The sequence below is a fragment of the Anabrus simplex genome, chromosome 5 (assembly GCF_040414725.1).
Source record: "Anabrus simplex isolate iqAnaSimp1 chromosome 5, ASM4041472v1, whole genome shotgun sequence".
Classification (NCBI taxonomy): domain Eukaryota; kingdom Metazoa; phylum Arthropoda; class Insecta; order Orthoptera; family Tettigoniidae; genus Anabrus; species Anabrus simplex.
Genome location: NC_090269.1, coordinates 334,694,507 through 334,712,199, shown reverse-complemented (window position 1 = coordinate 334,712,199; position 17,693 = coordinate 334,694,507).

Below are 17,693 nucleotides of genomic sequence, written 5' to 3'. Positions count from 1 at the left end.
AATGGTTGCATTTATCATCCCATTCAGCCACATATATTTCGCTGTATCACTACCACCATGCTGATAAAACAGACACACAGTACTTGTTGAGTCATAAATAATCGCAGTTCCAAAGTTTGTGAATATTACATTAACACAAAGTTTTGGGGTTGAAAGAAACAAGTTAAAAGTTCAGGTAAAAATACCTAGGTAGTATAATCGTTCGCCTCTGTGGTGTAGTGCTCAGTGTGATTACCTGCCAACCCCGGAGCCCTGGGTTTGATTCCCGGCCCTGCCACGAAATTTGAAACCTGATACAGGACTAAAACGGGGTCCACTCAGCCTCGAGTCGTCAACTGAGTAGAGGTTCGTTCGATATCCACCTCATCCATCCTCGAAGTGGTTTTCTGTGGTTTCCCATTTCTCCCCCAGGTAAAGGCCGGGATGGTACCCAACTTAAGACTACGGCCGCTTCCTTCCCTCTTCCTTTTCTATCCCTTACTATCTTCCCATCTCCCCACAAGGTCCCTGTTCAACATAGCAGGTGAGGCCGTCTGGGGGAGGTACTGATACTCTTCCCCAGTTTTATCCACCGTGTCAGTCTCATGCTCCAGGACACTGCCCTTGAGGCGATAGAGGTGGAATCCCTCACTAAGTCCGAGGGAAAACCAACCCTGGAGGGTAAAAAGATTAAGAGGAAAGAAAGAAAGAAAGAAAGAAAGAAAGAAAGAGAAAGAAAGAAAGAAAGAAAGAAAGAAATTTAACAATAATAATAATAATAATAATAATAATAATAATAATAATAATAACAATAATTGTACCAGTTGATGCAATCATCTCACACGGGAATCTGATTATCCTCGTGGCTGTGGAGTGTAAGGAACAACCTGTGCAGAAGCCGCCGGCCGTGCAAGGGTTCTCTTTCCATTTGGATCCACAAACGTGAATTTATTCAGTGTCAGACTGCGGCTTTCACTCGTTCATTTGTATTGTGGTGCAGTCGCGTGTAGTCAACTGAGTTCTCATAAATTTTATTTCATTTCTGCTGCCGGATTTTGCGACGTCTCCTTTTCATGTTGTCCAAGCTTCATAACCCCAATGTCCAAAGAAGATGTACTATGGTTTGTGTACCTTATACGGTTGAAGACATTAATCTTCATTTCTGTGGTTCATGGAAATCCAGACATGTTTTCTATTGTAATAGTTGAAATATTTACAACAAAACGAGCATTTACGTAACAGCTCTGCCATGCAAACTTAAAAGAAGACCCATACAGTGAATAGTGGATCGTCAGCCTGCTAGTAAGACCAATGGCCAGCCAGGTTGCCTAAAGACATTGGAAATACTCTTCAGTCGAATTGAACTCGTTTTCGTGACCAGGAATGTACTCATGCTGGTAAAGTATAGTCCATATAGGAACGATGATATGGTTGACAATGGGATGTCTAACAGCCCCATAGAAGAGAGGCATGCATTAGGGAGGTAGTAGGTTCGAGCCCTACTGTCGACAGCCCTGAAGATAATTTTCTGCTGTTTCCCACATTCACCTTAAATGAGCACCTCCAAATACCACCGGACTGAGCCAGGATTTAATCTGCCAAGTTGGGCTCAGAAAGCCAACGCCTCAACCGTCTGAACTACTCATTCGATTTTCACCTCAGGTTTTCCGTGGTTTCCCTCCAGGCAAATGCCGGGATGGTACTCAACCTTAAGCCACAACTGCTTCCGTCCCTCTTCCTTTTCTATCTCTTCCGATCTTCCAATCTCCCCACAAGGTCCCTATCCAACATAGCAGGTGAGGCCGCCGGGATTGTACCCAACAGAGGCTTGCATTCGGGAGATAGTGGGTTCGAGCCCTACAGTCGACAGCTCTGAAGATAGTTTTCCGCTGCTTCTCACTTTCACATCAAGCTGTACCTTAATTAAAAACCTTCAAATACCACCGGACTGAGCAAGAATCTAATCTGCCAAGTTGGGCTCAGTAAGTCAGCGCCTCAACCGTCTGAGCTACTCATCCTCGTAAGAAAAAATTAGAGAACAACCTCATTCTCATAAAAACAGGAAAGCAATGAAAGATGGGAATGATTTTACTTTCCTTCCCTTAATATCATATCGTTTACGCATATTTATCCAAGCCCGTTAAAAAGGGTAGCAGTAAGAGCTGGGTGTAGTCAGGTGTGTTAGTTTCGTAAACATTAAGACAATCAATTTTGCGATCTACGGGTATTGGGCAGATTTTCTGCACACGAGGGTACATTTCTGAACTTATAATTTGATCCACAGTCAATGATTTGGGCTATAAAAAGCAATAAACAGAGTATATAATAAAAATGCCGCCCTGAAATGTGGGTGAGATGTTGATAGGAGACTTTAGAAAACTGTTGTAAAAGTCGCCGGTAGGGGAGATAAGAGACTTGCAAAGAGGCAAAGACAACTTTTACTGAGCACACAAAGGAAGCACCGACCTGATAAATACATAAATTAATGTACATACGGCATTAAAATTCACTGTCTCAGTCAACCTAACAGATCTTTTCTCCTTTTGTTCATTCTCCGAACATGTCTCTTTCAGTTTCATCTCTGTATGTCTATGTACTGCAACATACTTTTGAAAATATCTCATATGGCTATGGTGAATAATATAGAAAATAAAATTCACAGATAAGTCAAGGAATGGGGAAATTCTCGAGATTGTCGACAAGCTAGTTGGGTCGGACATTATCTGAAAAGTGAGGGGAAGATAAATTGAAAGAGGGGTTGAGGACAAAAAGGAATTGGAACGATAATTGATTTAGTGGCTGAATGTATGCACAGCTGAAAGAAGACTCTCAAGATAAAATGGTTTGGAGGGCGCAGTTCCGTTAATAATAATGGCATATGGTCCGCGGTTAGGCCTGGTGTAGGTTTTTTGAGATGACGCACTATATGCGACCAGCACATCTTTGAGGATGGGGCCCTACCTAAGATGAATACCACTGCTAAAGACGGCACAAACACCCAGCCACCGATCCATAGGAATTAACTAATGAAAGTTATAATCTCTACCGAGAACGTTGGCCGTGCGGTTAGGGTCGCTCAGCTGTGAGCTTCCATTCGGGAGATAGTGGGTTCTAACCCAACTCTTGGCAGCCCTGAAGATTGTTTTCCATGGTTTATCATTTTCATACTAGGTCAATGCTGAGGCTATACCTTATCCGTACTTATCCGTATCGGTGCAACGTAAAGCAAAGTTATTGTAGCCTACTAAAATCACCGAACTGGCCAGAAATCGAACCCGAGATCCCTTGGGCCTATGGCCAGTATGCTAACCATTCAGCTATAGAGCATGACGCAGTTCCGTTAAGATCTGTCTACAGACATGATGATGATGATGATAATGTTGATGATGATGATGATGATGATGATGATGATGATGATGATGATGATTATGTTCATGTACTGAAGCAGAGGTACAATTCTCGAAGTCAATTTTTGTTAATTAATTTTGTTGTTTAACTTTACTTGAGGCCAACACTTTTGAGTTGGATCATAATCTTGATATTAGCACTTTGTTGACGTTTAAGTCATCTTCCACAACTTTTCCTACATCGCGGGCGTGAACTGTGTCCCACATGTGGACTTGGCTCTGGTTTACTGCTAGACTCCCTTCTGACGCCAACTTTCTGTCGAGGGATGTATTCACTTTTGCAGTTTTCTATGGTGACTGATAGTATGGTGTGTTATATTTGTATAAAGAGGAATACGTTGGGACAAACACGTTGGTACCAACAACGTAAGGCAAGCTGATATAAGTACCAACATAGTTGGAGATGTGTGGGATCTGGTAAATGCAGCACGGGTGAAGTTTAAGAAAGCGGAGATTGTTATTAGTGGAATACTGTGTAGAAGGGATACTGACCGGAGGGTGATTGGGGATTTAAATGAGACTATGGAGTGGGTATGTGGGAAACTGGGAGTGAAATTTCTAGATCCTAATGGGTGGGTAGGAGAAAGGGATCTGCGCTCGGATGGCCTTCATTTAAACCGCAGTGGTACGTATAAGTTAAGAAATTTTTTTGGAAGGGTAATAGGGAGGTACATTCAGGGAAACGGGATGGCCTAGGGAGCGGTGATAAGGGAACAGGGAACTGGAAATCAAGTAGGGATGACATAAAATTGTTAGTGTTGAACTGTAGAAGTATTGTAAAGAAAGGAATAGAATTAAGTAATTTAATAGATATATATTTACCAGATATTGTAATAGGAGTTGAATCATGGCTGAGAAATGATATAATGGATGCAGAAATTTTCTCACCGCACTGGAGTGTGTATCGTAGAGATAGGATAGGAAAGGTGGGAGGGGGAGTTTTCATTCTGGTGAAAGAAGAATTTGTAAGCTACGAAAAAGTTAAAGATGAGACACATGAAATTCTAGGTGTAAGGCTCATTTCTAAAGATAATAGGCAACTTGATATATTTGGAGTGTACAGATCGGGAAAGGGTAGCACTGATGCGGATTCGGAATTATTTGATAGGATAGTCAGCTATGTGGGAAACGACATGGAAAGAAATGTGATTGTAGCGGGAGATCTGAATTTGCCAGATGTCAATTGGGAAGGAAATGCGAACGACAGGAAGCATGACCAACAAGTGGCAAATAAGTTAATATGGGAAGGACAGCTGATTCAGAAAGTGATGGAACCAACCAGAGGGAAAAATATTTTGGATGTGGTGCTGATAAAACCAGATGAGCTCTATAGGGAAACTGAAGTAATAGATGGTATTAGTGATCATGAAGCTGTTTTTGTGGTAGTTAAAAATAAATGTGATAGAAAGGAAGGTCTTAAAAGTAGGACTGTTAGGCAGTACCATATGGCTGATAAAGCAGGTATGAGGCAGTTTCTAAAAAGTAACTATGATCGGTGGAAAACGGTAAATAAAAATGTAAACAGACTCTGGGATGGGTTTAAAGAAATTGCTGAGGAATGCGAAAACAGATTTGTACCTTTAAGGGTGGTAAGGAATGGTAAAGACCCACCTTATTATAATAGAGAAATAAGGAGACTAAGAATGAGGTGCAGACTGGAAAGAAATAGAGTTAGAAATGTCTGTGGAAGTAAGGAGAAATTGAAGGAACTTACTAGAAAATTGAATCTAGCAAAGAAGGCAGCTAAGGATAACATGATGGCAAGCATAATTGGCAGTCATACAAATTTTAGTGAAAAATGGAAGGGTATGTATAGGTATTTTAAGGCAGAAACAGGTTCCAAGAAGGACATTCCAGGAATAATTAATGAACAAGGGGAGTGTGTATGTGAGGATCTTCAAAAGGCAGAAGTATTCAGTCAGCAGTATGTAAAGATTGTTGGTTACAAGGATAATGTCGAGATAGAGGAAGAGACTAAGGCCAAAGAAGTAATAAAATTTACGTATGATAACAATGACATTTACAATAAGATACAAAAGTTGAAAACTAGAAAAGCGGCTGGAATTGATCAGATTTCTGGGGATATACTAAAGACAATGGTTTGGGATATAGTACCATATCTGAAGTACTTATTTGATTATTGTTTGGCCGAAGGAGCTATACCAGATGAATGGAGAGTTGCTATAGTAGCCCCTGTGTATAAAGGAAAGGGTGATAGACATAAAGCTGAAAATTACAGGCCAGTAAGTTTGACATGCATTGTATGTAAGCTTTGGGAAGGCATTCTTTCTGATTATATTAGACATGTTTGTGAAATTAATAACTGGTTCGATAGAAGGCAATTCGGTTTTAGGAAAGGTTATTCCACTGAAGCTCAACTTGTAGGATTCCAGCAAGATATAGCAGATATCTTGGTTTCTGGAGGTCAAATGGACTGTATCGCGATTGACATGACTAAAGCATTTGATAGGGTGGATCATGGGAGACTACTGGCAAAAATGAGTGCAATTGGACTAGACAAAAGAGTGACGGAATGGGTTGCTATATTTCTAGAAAATAGATCTCAAAGAGTTAGAGTAGGTGAAGCTTTGTCTGACCCTGTAATAGTTGAGAGGGGAGTTCCTCAGGGCAGTGTTATCGGACCTTTATGTTTTCATATATATATATATATAAATGATATGAGTAAAGGAGTGGAATCGGAGGTAAGGCTTTTTGCGGATGATGTTATTCTCTATAGAGTGATAAATAAGTTACAAGATTGTGAGCAACTGCAACGTGACCTCGAAAATATTGTGAGATGGACAGCAGGCAATGGTATGTTGATAAACGGGGCTAAAAGTCAGGTTGTGAGTTTTACAAATAGGAAAATTCCTCTCAGTTTTAATTACTGCGTTGATGGGGTGAAAGTTCCTTTTGGGGATCATTGTAAGTATCTAGGTGTTAATATAAGGAAAGATCTTCACTGGGGTAATCACATAAATGGGATTGTAAATAAAGGGTACCGATCTCTGCACATGGTTATGAGGGTGTTTAGGGTTTCTAGTAAGGAAGTAAAGGAGAGTGCATATAAGTCTCTGGTAAGACCCCAACTAGAGTATGGTTCCAGTGTATGGGAACCTCACCAGGATTACCTGATTCAAGAACTGGAAAAAATCCAAAGAAAAGCAGCTCGATTTGTTCTGGGTGATTTCCGACAAAAGAGTAGCGTTACAAAAATGTTGCAATGTTTGGGTTGGGAAGAATTGAGAGAAAGAAGAAGAGCTGCTCGACTAAGTTGTATGTTCCGAGCTGTCAGCGGAGAGATGGCGTGGAATGACATTAGTAGACGAATAGGTTTGAATGGCGTCTATAAAAGTAGGAAAGATCACAATATGAAGATAAAGTTGGAATTCAAGAGGACAAACTGGGGCAAATATTCATTTATAGGAAGGGGAGTTAGGGATTGGAATAACTTACCAAGGGAGATGTTCAATAAATTTCCAATTTCTTTGAAATCATTTCGGAAAAGGCTAGGAAAGCAACAGATAGGGAATCTGCCACCTGGGCGACTGCCCTAAATGCAGATCAGTATTGATTGATTGATTGATTGAAATACCTAAAATCGGAGGAATAAGTCGAAATTCATTAATATACCTGACCCAGCCGAGAATCGAACGTAGGACCTCTGAACCAAGAGACCTCAAAGCTGACCGCTCATTCAACGAGCATCAATGTTGACATATGATTGCTGTATTTGTCTGTTCTTGTCTGAGCTACATATCCTAGTTCTCGTTGAAATTAGTTGCAGTGCTATTGTGAATTTTGAAGGATTATGATTTATTCTAAAAAATAAGTTTTTCTGTGAAAAAAATTGGTGGCGCCAGAGAAGGGCTTTGGAAAGCACTACTTTCGATACTGACTGACTCCTTCAAGAAAGACATCTGGCCTATACTAAATTTGGAAAGACGTTTCAACTAGCAGATTCAGCTACACCAACATCGAAATATAGAGCAATCGTTATTTTTAAATATAACTTTCATTAGGAGATGATTAGATCGAACTCCGCCCTTAGCAGACTTGAAAATTGATTTCTATCCATTCCCACATTGAAACCAAGCAAACTTCGAGGTTGCACCTTTACTACCTACTTTTCCAGTCCTAGCCCATTGCTATTCCAGCTTCGATTTACCGTTGATGAAAAGATTTTCTGAATGTGCATTAGGCCCTATACTATATTATACTTTTTATAATGTGTGTAAATATGAAGAAAGTTAGTTGCATGGTGGATCAAGAGGTAGGGAGCCCGACGATGGTCAACGTCATGGATAAAAGTAGATGCTGAATGGCAGAGCTTATTGAAACATCCGAATTGGTACTCACGTCACCTATAAACACTTTCAGACTACGTAGCTGAATCTGTACGTTTAATAATAGTAATAATAATAATAGTCCGCCTCTGTGGTGTAGTGGTTACTGCGATTAGCTGCCGCCCCCGTAGGCCAGAGTTCAATTCCCGGCTCTTCCACGAAGTTTGTAAAGTGGTACGAGGGCTGGAATGGGGTCCATTCAGCCTCGGAAGCTCAACTGAGTAGAGGGGGATTCGATTCCCACCTCAGCCATCCTCGAAATGGTTTTCCGTGGTTTCCCACTTCTCTTCCAACTTCTATTCCTAATTTAAGGCCACGGCCGCTTCCTTCTCTCTTCCTTGTCTACCCTTTCCGATCTTCCCATCTCCCCACAAGGCCTTATTCAGCAGAGCAGGCCATCTGGGCGAGAAATTGGACCTCCTCCCCAGTTGTATGCCCCGACCCAAAGTCTCACACTCCAGGACACTGTCCTTGAGGCGGTAAAAGTCGGATCCCTCGCTGAGTCCGAGGGAAAAGCAACCCTGGAGGGTAAACGGGTTAAAAAAATAATAAAAATAATCATAGTAATGGTTTCGCATTGCTGATAGTTCATTCGCAGGACCTCCGATAGCTGTACATTTAACTACACACGAACACTTCTCTGAATACCTCGTATGATGGGTGAAGTAAATGCCAATTAGTTTTTATTCTGAAACTATAGGAATAATGATCGAATTATTATAAAAATTATTCTTATGGCTCGTATTACATTGTATTTATTACTTATAATTGAATTAGTACTAAACTCGTATTGTTTCTCTGTTAATATTCCTTAACTCGCTTTTGAATGACGATATTTAAACTCTATTTTAGATTTTCTTGAGATGTTCATGAAGAATTAACAAGTCAATAGAGATTCCATGCATCCTTTGATCCATTAAAACACAATTGCGTGCTTCTCTTCCAAAGCCCTCACATTACCATTTATTTGGGAATGTTGCTCTCAAGAAACTTTTCTTTTAATACTCACAATATTTTAAGTATTATTTCTCTGACTCCTCTTCTTCGTAAAGTATATCCCAAGCAGTATAATAAAGGATATTATACTTCGCTTAAAAAGGTATCGCTACTTCTTTCCATTGCTTTGAATTTCAAGGAACACATGCCAAAAGCCAATTACACAAAGTTGTAATATTATGCACGTTGTAATAAGAACCTTGCTATTATAAACATTCTCATATTGAACCAACCACAGATCTGAATACCGAACAACGGGTGTAATTTATCCTATATTCTTTCAGGATTGCATTGTTACACGAGAAATGAAATCAAAATAATTTATTTTTCTAAGTATCATGTCAGTTTCTCCTGTCGTTGGCAATAACAGCGGTGAAAGTTGTGCGATCTGTTGCCAGATGGAAAAATCTTTCGACAATGTGAATTGCTGCCCATTCTTTGATGTTCTCAAGCCATGACGTTCATTTCTTCCCGACACCTCTTCGACGTTGTCATTTCCCTGGTAAAATCCGTTGTAAGGAAGATATAGTGAACCGAATTCAGTGATCTTGCAGTAGAAGTCACGAGTATTTTGTAATAAGGTAATGAATGCCAGCAGAATGGTATTCACACTGTTCTCTTCGGAGCCAACTATGTGAATGTGAGTGAAGGATGTCAGTAGTTCCAGAATGTGGTATGTGAAACGTGTGAAAGTAGTGAGAATGCTAGCCTATAGGCGGGAATAATGGCAGGAGTATTAAGGACATAATTCATCATCATCATCTCTTTACCCTCCAGGTTCGGTTTTTCCCTCGGACTGAGCGAGGGATCCTACCTCTACCGCCTCAAGGGCAGTGTCCTGGAGCTTCAGACGCTTGGTCGGGGGATACAACTAGGGAGTATGACCAGTACCTCGCCCAGGCGGCCTCACCTGCTATGCTAAACAGGGGCCTTGTGGAGGGATGGGAAGATTGGAAGGGATAGGCAAGGAAGACGGAAGGAAGCGGCCGTGGCCTTAAGTTAGGTACCATCCCGGCATTCGCCTGGAGGAGAAGTGGGAAACCACGGAAAACCACTTCCAGGATGGCTGAGGTGGGAATCGAACCCACCTCTACTCAGTTGACCTCCCGAGGCTGAGTGGACCCCGTTCCAGCCCTCGTACCACTTTTCAAATTTCGTGGCAGAGCCGGGAATCGAACCCGGGCCTCCGGGGGTGGAAGCTAATCACGCTAACCACTACACCACAGAGGCGGACAAGGACATAATTGCTAAATTAAAAATTAACATGTTCGATTAAGGCGAACATATCGTCGATGTTCGGGCAAAAGGTCATATCTCCCAATGCTCTTTCAATCCATTATTTTCCTTAAGACTGGTCACGCCTCCCAGCCACATATGAATATTTAGTCCATCAGAACGATATTCGTTGTGTTCATTTTCCTATGCTTACGTGTAAAGGAAAATGAATCTTACCGTACCGCACTCGAGAAATGTATGTTTGCATGACTTATTCACGCACTCCTACAGTATAATGTCCTTAAGGTTCAATTTCCTTTACATATAAACATATGAAAATGGACACAACGAAATTCGTTTTGATGGACTGCATATCCATATGTGGCTGAGAAACGTGACCAGTCTTAAGGAGAATAAACTTAATTTGATAGGAAGAGCATTGGGAGATGCGAGGTTTTGAAAGTCAGCGACAATATGCGGGGACTTTTGCGTTGGATTAGTGTCAAGTGAATGGAAGAAGACAGGTTACATAGAAGAAGAATATTTTCCATCACGGAAGATAAGACAGATAAAAGCTTACGATACTCTATGCTCGATAATCATGTATTGTCCGACTCGTTGCCTGAATTGTCAGCGTACTGGCCTTCAGTTCAGAGGGTCCCGGGTTCGATTCCCGGCCGGGTCGGGGATTTTAACCTTCATTGGTTAATTCCAGTGGCCCGGGAACTGGGTGTTTGTGCTGTCCCGAACATTCCTGCAACTCACACACCACACATAACACTATCCTCCACTACAATAACACGCAGTTTCCTACACATGGCAGATGCCGCCCACCCTCATCGCAGGGTCTGCCTTACAAGGGCTGCACTAGGCTAGAAATAGCTACACGAAATTATTATTAATCATGTATTTGAAGATGGAAACAAAATAGAACAAACCAAAGTTATTATTGCAAATGTAGGATTATGGCTGAGCAGTTTGGCTACTCTGCTTGAGTCATGTGACTGTGAGCTCACTTTCGGAGGATGGTGGGTTCATAAACCACTGTCGGCGGCCCTGAAGATAGCTCCACGTGGTTTCCAATTTCTACACAAGTTAAATGCTGAAGCCATAGCATACCTTAACTAAGAATATAGTCAGTTCCTTCCCAGTCCTAGCCCTGTTCTATCCCATCGTCGCCGTAAGACCTGTCTGTGTCGGTGCTAAGTAAAACATAGAGCAAAATAGAGGAGACTCTTTGGTTTATGTCGTCTGAAAGACAAACTTCAGAAAAACTTGAACTTCCAGGAAGATCATATTCTTCAGAGGTAATGTACCTACGAACCCTGTTGTTTTAAACATGTCGAAATGCTTGAATTCAATTTTACTGTTGCTCTGTAGATGAAAGAGCCTTCGTGGCTCAGGCGGCAGCGCGCCGACCTCTCACCTCTGGGTTCCGTGGTTGAAATCCTGGTCACTCCATGTGATATTTGTGCTGGACAAAGGGGAGGCGAGACAGGTTTTTCTCCGGGTACTCCGCTTTCCCCTGTCATCTTTCATTACAGCAACATTCTCGAATATCATTTCATTTCATTTGTCAATCATTAATCATTGTCCCAGAAGCGTGCGACAGGCTTCGGCAGCCGGGACAGTTCCTATCCTCGCCGCTAGAATAGTTCTTCATTCATTCCATTCCTAACCCGGTCGAATGACTGAAAACTGGCTGTGGATTATCATCTATAGATGAAATAGTAAGCACTTTGGTCACCAAGCAGCTGGCTATGCTCCGTTGACTCGTCTCATATGGCATAAAACCAAGAGACCGCTATGTCTATTATTCCGTAGATGAATAGGGCAACGTAATGCATTTGTAATTATGTTATGATGAATAATTGAAAAAAGTACTTGAACACTGTTCAATATTTTCTGATAGTGGGCTGCAGGTTAAAAATGAGGCAGCACTTATTAAAGCCTCGTGCTGTCACTGTGACATACGTTCTCTGCCAACGCGCAGTCCTGTTGCTAGGTAGCGGCTTGCGTCACTCTACGTGTGTTGTTTGACAGAATAAGTGATTTTAGGAGGCAGAATGTATGTTATGTGCGTCACGTATTTGCAAATCATTCATGTTCTTACATTAAATTTCACATCTACTAGTCCTATAGTCACTACCCTCGCAAAATAACTCATCATCACTTGGAAAATTATGGAACTCTTTGGCGTACATCAGATTACCAAAACCCCCTGTGGATGGCGGACGCAGATAAAGAATACACCCACGGTATCCCCTGCCTGTCGTAAAAGGCGACTAAAATGGGCTCAAGGGGTTCTCAACTTGGGAGCGTGGGTTGGCGACCGCGAGGCCCTTAGCTGAGATCTGGCATTGCATTTCAGGCTATTGCGTCAGGAAATTAAAAATGGAGAGTGCAACTTTAGTTATTTAAATCTTTGAATGTCAGTTTTCTTCTGGACCCTTGAAGTAATCTGAAATGCCAAACAGATGCATAATCTGAAATGCGCTGTAAATTGATGTACTAGTTCTTATATGACGGAACTACTTGTTAACGTGTGTATATGAAGGGATATAGGCTGTGTAAACTTCCCAGTCCACGCTGAATGAGGAGTAAAATGGCAAAGTTTCTCGAAAGCAAGCATGCAGACATGTTGAAGTGAGCTGATCAAGAGTTTGCTACAGGTATCTCTCAACCACAAAAACTTCTCAGATGAACAGAATGCTACTCGTGCTCTGTTTCTCAATGTAATACATCTTCTGAAGTTCAATACTTGAATTAATTTCAATATTTCCGTTGTTTGCAACGGGAACAAAGTCTGGTTTAAAACAAAGTTCCCAATATTTGGAAACAGATATTTGAGTAGAAACTTAAGAGATAGTCTAGATGAGAGGGGGAAAGTAGATCTTATTCAAAATAAAGGAAAATGAAATGCAACTGTACGTTAGTATTTTGTAAAATACTACAGTTTCCTTTTTAATCATTCATGTAACGAATATCGAAGGAATATATATTTCAACAAAGAAGGTACGAAAATCAAACTAATCCATGGCACATGCAGGACCTTGGCTTGCCAAGAAGGCAGCTGTCCATACAGATGTTCTGAAAATATTGTATCAGTGTGATGATGTTTTCAAGAGTACTGCTTGATTTCCGTGATCGGGTCCACAGCCTCTCACATTAAGGTCGGTTCACATTGCATGTCCACTGAGAGAGCTCGCTACGCTGTTGTTCTTTTTTACGAGTTGCTTTACGCTTTACAGATAGGAGACGATGGGACAGGTAATAAGTAGGACTGGGAAGGAAGCGGCCGTTGCCTTAATTAAGGTACAGTCCCAGCATTTATCTGGTGTGAAAATGGGAAACCACGGAAAACTATCTTCAGGGCTGCCGACAGTGAGGTTCGAACCCACTATCCCCCGAATACTAGATATTGGCCGCACTTAAGCGACTGCAGCTATCGAGGTCGGTCGCTGCGTTGTAAATGGCACGTAAATGTGAGCTTGCACCCGGGAGATAATGGGTTTAAATCCCCCTCTCATCAGCTAACGGTGGCCATTTTTAAAATTTCATGTAAGAAAGATTTTCATGTGGTACGTTCTGTTCCAGTGTGTTTCTCAGGGTTAATGCACTGCGTAGAGTTGTAGAAAATGCATTCTAAAATAAAGCATTACCCGACCCATGTCCACGTAACATATTTTCTTCTTCTACGTGTGAGGAATTTGTCTTGAAAATTTGTCCATACCTTATTGTTACACTCTGAATAATAATAATAATAATAATAATAATAATAATAATAATAATAATAATAATAATAATAATAATAATAATAATAATGGCGTGTGGCCTCCAGAGTGGCCCTGGTGCAGGTCTGCGCATACATGAGGATGCGGCCCTACCTGGGATGAAATCTAATCTTGAAGACGGTACGATCACCCAGTTCCCGAAACTTGAAAAGTTAATCCACAAAGGTTAAAATCCCTAAACCTGCCGGTAATCGCAGCCGGGATTTATTCGACTAAAACCTAGCATGCTAACCAGTTAAACATGGAGCCAGATTACAAAGTAATCTCGTGTCCTCATGTTTCTCGAAGTGGTGCAGATCTTCCCAGGTAGTGTTGGCTACTCAATGCATGGTTCGAAGCAGTGTACCGATTCATTCAAGTGTCCGTGTGAATCGATTCACAGGAACGGCGAGCTCACGGCACACGATTCAGCTTACTCCCAGCGGACAGTGCTGAATGGCGCACTCACTGGACGTTGACGGGGAGCCGAGCTTCCGCTGCAGCGAGACAATGAATCATGGCACATCGAAAGAATCGTGAACGAGCACGGCTCAGTGAGACACTAGATACACACGGCTCGTTATCGGCACACTGGACACTGGCGGAGAGCCGAGCTTCCGTTGCAGCGAGACATACAGTGAGCCATGGCACACCGAAAGAATCGTATGCTATAATGGACTCTCGAGCTCAGCTCATTTGAAAGTAATACCCACTTGCATTCACGGTCCCCTTCTTGCAGGGAGGTTTAAATAATAGATGGATTTATTTCCAGTGTTAAAAAGGTAGTCAAAACATAATTCTGAAGTAGCTAGTAATTAGGTAGTCTATTAGGTTATACTATTGATTAGTTTAATGAGTCTTAGTGTTATAACTTAGTTGACAGTTGAAAATTAAACTCGACTCTAGCCTGCCCTAAGACTATGAGTCATGCTCATGATCACTCAAAAGTACCTGTTTTATATTGGAAAGAATGGCACAGTATTCTCTCAGATCATATGTCACATCGTTGCACTAGACTTCAATCATATGTGGACAGAAAGTGAGCCGACTGACGCAATACCTTAACCAACAGTATGTTGAATCAGAAAACCAGCGGGCTACTGTACATCTCGGGTAGCCTATACAAAATATGACGATTTAAAAAATTCCTCAGCTGGTAGAAAAATGCATATTTTCAAAAGCGATTGAGCGAGTTGGACGAGCGGTTAGTATCGCGTAGCTATGCGCTTGCATTCGGGGAATGGTGGGTTCGAATCCCACCGTCGGCAGCCGTTAAGATGGTTTTTCCGTAGTTTCCCCATTTTCACACCAGGAAATGCTGGGGCTGTACCTTAATTAAGGTCATGGCTGCTACCTTCCTGTTCCTAGACCTTTCCCATCCTGCGTCGGCGGAAACCTTCGATGTATTAGAGTGAGTAGCATTTTTTTTTCTAAGAAAGGAGTTCATAGTATGAAGACCAGATGGCATCAGCGAGCACTGAATGCTGTTGCTGCTGTCTTACCAGCACATACTACACAGATGCAGTAGGAGCGGTGACTAATGTACCGTGAATCGGATCACTGCATTGATTCAATAACGTGAACGGAATCAAATGAATCGATTCAGTAACATGAATCGAATATCCCAACACTATTCCCAGGCACATTTCAATGGAAGTGAGCTGCATGTGCTTTTTTAACCTCATCCCAGCACTCATGCAAATCGTAAAACTCCGAGAGTACCTGGAATCGAAACCAGATCACAGAGGACGGCAGCTAATAGTTCTGTCCACTAAACTGCTAAGATGGCCTTTTTTATATTTTTCAAAATTACAAAATATCTCACAATATTTCCCACTCCAGTGAAGATTCCTCATATACATACCAATAAGTCTTGTACCGGGCGAGTTTGCCGTGCGGTTAGATGGTTTTCCGTCGTTTACCATTTCTCACTAGGCAAATGCTGGGGCTGTACCTTAATTAAGGCCACGGCCACTTCCTTCCCACTCCTAGGTCTCTCCTATCCCATCGTCGCTATAAGACCTATCTGTGTCGGTGCGACGTAAAACATATTGTCATCATTATCATCATCTGTTTACCCTCCAGGTTCGGTTTTTCCCTCGGACTTAGCGAGGGATCCCACCTCTACCGCCTCAAGGGCAGTGTCCTGGAGCTTCAGACTCTTGGTCGGGGATACAACTGGGGAGTATGACCAGTATCTCGCCCAGGCGGCCTCACCTGCTATGCTGAACAGGGGCCTTGTGGAGGGATGGGAAGATTGGAAGGGATAGGCAAGGAAGACGGAAGGAAGCGGCCGTGGCCTTAAGTTAGGTACCATCCCGGCATTCGCCTGGAGGAGAAGTGGGAAACCACGGAAAACCACTTCCAGGATGGCTGAGGTGGGAATCGAACCCACCTCTACTCAGTTGACCTCCCGAGGCTGAGTGGACCCCGTTCCAGCCCTCGTAGCACTTTTCAAATTTCGTGGCAGAGCCGGGAATCGAACCCGGGCCTCCGGGGGTGGCAGCTAATCACGCTAACCACTACACCACAGAGGCGGACAAAACATATTGTAAATTGATAAATCTTGTGTATGAGAAACGAATTCACTTTCACGTCTTGGTCCTGCGTTTTACTACATTTATCGCGCGTGCCGAAGAGTCTCCATGGCTCAGGCGTCAGCGCGCCTGCCTCTCACCGCTGGGTTCCGTGGTTCGAATCCTGTTCACTCCATGTGAGATATATATGCTGGACACCCGGAGGCCTGACAGGTTTTTCTCTGGGTACTCCGTGTTTTTATGTCATTTTTCATTCCAGCAACACTCTCCAATAAAATTTCATTTCATCTGTCAGTCATTAATCATTGCCCCAGGAGAGTGCGACAGACTTCGGCAGCCGGCACAGTTCCTATCCTCGCCGCTAGATGGGGCTTCATTCATTCCATTCCTGACCCGGTCGAGTGACTGGAAACAGCCTGTGTACTTTCATTTCATCACGCGTGCTGGGCTTCGATTTCACCAGAAATTGGTGAATGCACGCTCCGTTTTCTATTGTGCTATCTGACCTTCGAAACGGATTGTGTAGACTCATTAAAACTTCCTCATTTAAATTCAGTTGTTATATTATGGATATATTATAGATACTGACATTTTAGAAGGATGACTGGTGCCCACAGTTTTGGGACACTAGTGGAACGAGACCGTGGACGTAAAACGTCAAACGAATGTGATGGGGAAGAAATGTATTTCGATCTAAAATTTTAACAAGCAGCCTCACACGTGATATGTGCGTTTTACTCAGCACATTCAGAGGGTACAGCCCCAGGCAGAGTAGGCCTTGTCTACGTCAGGAATCGAATCTGTAATATTCGAACCGTGCAGTCCCTTAATCGTATCGTGGAGAACGACTTGACCGATCGGCCTCAAAGCTGTCTGTCAGTACACGTATAAAGAAGAGTTCTACAAGCGTTTGAAAAACATTCCGAAGCTTCTTTTTCAACAAAAGATTATGGGAAATATAATTAAATCTGGCTTCTTGTTGCCACCAAGCACTGCCCCTCGGGCCCACGTTTCACTGTCAGTTCATGTGTCACATTCAGAAGGAAGATACGTCACGGAGTAACAAAAACTAACAGCTCCTTTTTGTTACACAGCCTCAGAAACAGAAACTGTTTTTAAGCGGCTTAACTTTCAAACAAAGTCCGCTCAATTAACCCTTTGTTCGGTTAGCAAACTGAACCCTCTCTCACAGCCAGAAAACTGGATATTATACAGGTCCATTTTAAAACTACAGCAACGTCCTCTAGTTACGAGGGTCCCGAGTTTGAGAAGATCACTGAGGAAACGGCTTATTCTTCTTTCGTCAGGCTTCAAGAAAAGTCGTATGCACTACATATATTTCCTTTTAATTATGAACTACTAAACGCTTTTAAAGTTTTCGGTGACGCTCAGGTACCGAAATTATGTCCCACAGGTATTCTTTTAAGAGCTCGTAACTTT